The sequence below is a fragment of the Crocodylus porosus genome, unplaced genomic scaffold, assembly GCF_001723895.1.
Source record: "Crocodylus porosus isolate Cpor-Errol unplaced genomic scaffold, CroPor_comp1, whole genome shotgun sequence".
In the NCBI taxonomy this organism is placed as follows: Eukaryota; Metazoa; Chordata; order Crocodylia; family Crocodylidae; genus Crocodylus; species Crocodylus porosus.
Genome location: NW_017728931.1, coordinates 44,934,632 through 44,939,435, shown reverse-complemented (window position 1 = coordinate 44,939,435; position 4,804 = coordinate 44,934,632).

Here is a 4,804-nt window from a genome sequence, read left to right as displayed (position 1 = left end):
GACACCAGAGATGAAGATGATAATTCAGCAAAGCACATAAGAACACACTTACATGTCATTGTCTACCCATTGGCGTGGGTGCTTTGCTGAATGAGAAACAAAATGAACCTTCCATTTCATAATGGCAGTACCTTTGCAGAGGCAGTGTGGGGAGCCTTTCACTGCCGCTGTCTGTACCATGTTTATTCTGCAGATAATACAGGACTTTGCTTTCCAGCCCTGTTAGGAGCCTTTCAGGAGCGCTAAATTCATTTCTAAAAGAGGACACGTGAATTGTTGTTTACTTGATAACAAATTAAACAAATTCCATTTTCTATTCAAAGCAAACCACAAAGATAAAGAGAGTTGATTTACAGCATTATTAACACTGCTGAACTTCTTTTCTTCTTTGACTGTCTTTATTTCACATACAGGTGGCTTTATTTTTTAATTTAGAAATGTCATCGCCACTTAATTAGCAATGCATTGTTACCTGAAAGTAAAAGCAAGCCTATCTAGACCATATGGCAGGGTTTTAATCTACGCTGTCACGGTATAATCTTGTCGAAATGGCTTCCCTTTTCAATCAAAACTGCATTTCACACTTTACCAATATGGGGCTTTTTCCTTTCCTGCTCTAAAGTAACATAGATTTCCATGTGCAGTCAGTGCAAATTAAAACGGTTCACAGCTTGGATCTACTGCACCAAGTGGGAGAGAGAAAAATGTAGAGGAGAGGGGTGAAATATATCCAAACTCAAAGGTGATCACCAGGCTTATTTTTTAAATGTGTTTACATGCATTAGGGACAAAATCAGTTTGGGATATAGTTTCAAGGGAAGTAATTTTTTTACAAGGCAACTTTCTATTTCACAAAATTGGACTAAGCCCATAAAGGAGACAGCAACAGTCTCAGTGACTCTAATCTTCCTTTTTTCAGTGCCATTGGAAACTCTCCATTTGCAGTTTATAAAATAAACAGCAACAACCTGTTGCCATTAATTAACAATAGCTAGTAAACTACCATAGCCACTTGGTTTAAAAACAGATTAACTGGCAATGGAAGAATAAGGCCCAATAGGCCATGCTTTCAATGGAACTGAGCTCTTAGCAGTGTCCATTCTGACATTTCCAGCCAGATCTGGCCAGTTGTTTGGGTGCTTCAAAGGGAGATGAGCTCATCCCCTTATGAGAGGAGAAGATTCAGAACAGGACTGAGTGAAGTGAACTGCAGTATGGATTTCCTATTTGCCAGGAAATTTGCTGGGTTAATAAAGTGCCAGAGCTGCTCCCACAGGGTTCTTTCTTTTCCACCATAAAGAAGACCAGATCAATTGCATGGTGCAGAGTCCCTTCTCCCTCTCTTTCTAGCTAGTATTTGTATCTCCCTCGACACCACAGTAGTGCCATACCCTTGGGAGGTAGCATTCTTACCTCTGGGGACTTAAGGCACTGGAAAGTTATGACTTGGTCAAGGTCACCTGCGCAATCTAAGGAACCTAGTTACACCCAGATATCCTTAAATCTTGCTCAATGGACTGTCCCTCCTGCTTCCTTGGTTATATCCAGTTATGTTTTTGTCTGCTGTTGCTCTCTCTTATCTGTAAAGGTGCTGTGTAGCCTTAATCCTATGAATTGTGTCTAATCCCCACATGAGCCTAGAGGGGAAGGACCAAAAAAGGCACAAGGAACTTTCTCCACCCACTTTTCTCACACTGTCTTGTACAAGGACCATAGGCAATGGAAGTCCTTTTGCTCAGGGAAGTATAGATATGCTTCTTTTTATGCCCTGGGCTAAGGGAGGCCCTGAAAAGGGTAAGTGACATTCCTGGTTTCTCTTTAACAAGGGGAGCAGATCACAACAAGAAGCCCTAAAAGGACTGATTGTGGCTGGCTGAAGATTACTCAACTCTTTTCCTGGGACAACATGAATCCACACTCCACTCAACCCATACCTTAAAGACATGGCCTTTTGTTTTTCCTGTTGCTTGAGTTATTATCTCTATGCTCCTAATTCTGATACATTTTTTCACAATCTGAGGAAAGGCCACATTTTTCAGTCAGCTGCTTGTTTATCATCATTACAAGATCCCACTCTTTACGTGTACTTCAGTGACCTCTCAGAAACACTAGTGGGCCTATTGTGAATCAGTATTTGAACCCATTGACATAAAATACAAGCATATGTGAAGGTTGTTTTTTTTTTTTATAGGGGAAACAATGTTCCTTGAAGAATGGAATCCAAAAGTGGAATTGATCCTGCAGCTACAATAAGAAAAGACATGAAGTCCCCTTGTGGTTTGGGAATCAAAATTCACAAAAGAGGTGATATATTTTATTAGACAAACTAGATATTTGCAAACAGATTATTTTATTTATCTGCAAGCCTTTGGACACACACCTCCTTCTTCAGAAATAGGAGAGAGCAGAGATTGGAAAGTTCTCCTAGGTAGAAATGAAAATTTATATTTCACAGGAGAATTGAAGGTGTGGTAAAGTCTCCTGTTTGGAACTGTTAATTTTGTCCAGGTTAGGCACAGAGAACGGTTGGAAAAGTCTTTTTTATCTTGAAGGTGTTTGGTGGCAAGCAAGATGTTGAAGCATATTTCCTTCAGGTTATGATGTTTAATATTTCACAGAAGAATGGAAAGCTCTTCTGGGCAGGATTTTCTTTTGTGGGGAGATATGTGTGTGTCTCTGTGCTCTGTGAGATGCAAATTCACTCCAACAATGGCAGGAGCCTGGTGTTAGCATATCAGGTAGTAAAACACTTCCTTCTTGTAAAAATTCCAAACAGGAAGCTTTACCACACCTTCAGTTCTCCTGTGAAATATGAATTTTCATTTCTGTCTAGGAGAACTTTTACAATCTCTGTGCTCTTGTATGCCTGATGAAGGGTGAGTGTGCCCGAAAGCTTGCAGATAAATGAAATGATTTGTTTGCAAATATCTAGTTGGTCTAATAAAAGATATCACCTCTTCCACGAGTTTGGATTCCTTTTGCCTCTAGACCAATACGGCTACAACCTGGATACCTTGTGATTTACACACTTGGAAAAAATAGTGTCTTGGCTAGTAACATCAGTGTCAAGATTTCTGCTAATGTGAGCAGCTGGGTGATTTTACAATATATGAAGCCACTGTGATGAGACAGTCCACTGTTTATGCCAGTGATTCTCAATCAGGGTACCCCAGCACTCTGGGGTGCTATGAGGTCCTTTTAAGGGTGCTCTGGGGTGTTGCATAATTTTAGCATTGTTAAGTGTAGAAACACTTATATGTTTCTCAAAAGAGAAACCCAGAGATTTCAAATAGGAATCCACAGTGTTAAAACGAGCCTGGCCTATTGTAGTCATGCTGATGGTTTTTTGCAACAGATGAATTGTTCAATTATTTTTCTTTAGTCAAAAATGAGTGAAAACTAAGAGCTGGCATTTTCTGAGAAGTACCTTGAGTCTGAAAAAGGTTGAGAACAACTGATTTAGAGAAACCCATGCCTCCATGTTTGTGTTTATTGGTATAAATTGGCCTAGCTTAATCGACTTAAACCAAGTTATACCTGTTCAGGATCTGCCCCTTACTTGTTTAGCTCTCATGACCTTGAAACTGATTTAGAAATAAATGTGAGGGACAGAAAGTGGAAATAGTATTTAGGACTTTAAGAAACAAGAGGAAAAAATAGTCTGAAATCTGGTGTGGCACATGCAATGGAAATGCCACTTGGGCTTTTAGGGAGTAATGGAGAGTGGAGCAGGCTTTAAATTAGGAAATGCTAATGCTTATAAATTGGACTGGCCTTTAAAGAAATCAGAATCTGTGGATGAGCGTGAAATGGAGAGAAAGAAAGAAGGGGAAAAAAACAGACCCGGTGGCTTTTTGTTTAATGTAGGTTTACTTAGTTTTTCTTCCTGCTTGTGTCTGAGGTGGATTTTGGTCTCAGCAGCTGAACTGCATTGCCCCTAAACAGTATGCCTGTGTGTGTGCATGTATCTATCTATCCATCCATATAAATCGCCATCCCTCCCCCAGATCTTTACAGGGTGGAGGTGCGATTTGCTATGGCAGTTCTTATTTTCAGCAACGCTTGACAGGCCGGGAGAGGAAGGCGTTAATGTTTTCTGACAGGCAACCCCTAATTGTTGAAGCTTTTCTTCTCTGCCTTTTCTGTGAAATCCTGACTTAGGCGAGCAGCATAACAAAATGCCCCGGCATTGAAATGTGCCCTTGCACTACACTGAACTAAGGGGAATAGCATTATTCATGAAGATTTTCAGCTGTTGTTGTTTTGTTTTTTTTTGGGGGGGGGGGTCTTTTAACTAACCTTTGAGTGTGATCAGAGGGCTAGCCCGGCTCCCTCTGCACAGAGGCGGGGCTGGCACTCGGACAATGGAGGGAAACTGTTTTCCCCGCTCAGAGAGAGCTGTGCCGTTGAGCTGGACACGGGGAGAGTCATCCCCGGGCGCGGAGAGGCGATCTAGGCTCACCTCTGTTTGCGGTCGCCCGCTTGCGGGTCTGAATAGGATGGGTGGAAAGCAGCAGCAAGGCGCGGTGGGGGGTAAGGCACTTTCTAAAAGAGAAAGAAAGAGGGAAACCAAGCAAGCTCTCGCCGGCGCAAATCGTGCGAGCGATTTCCGTGCGGGAGGCTGGCTGTCCCGGCGGGGACGGGGCGCGCTGCACTTTTGAACATACCCGGTATCGCCCGCCCCCCGGCTTCATTGGCGTCCTCTTCTTCCCGCCCGGCCCGCCAAGAAAATCAATAAAGAAATAAAGCAGAAAAGCCCCAAGCAGAGATCCTCCCCCCGCCCCCCCCCCTGTCACAGGCAGGA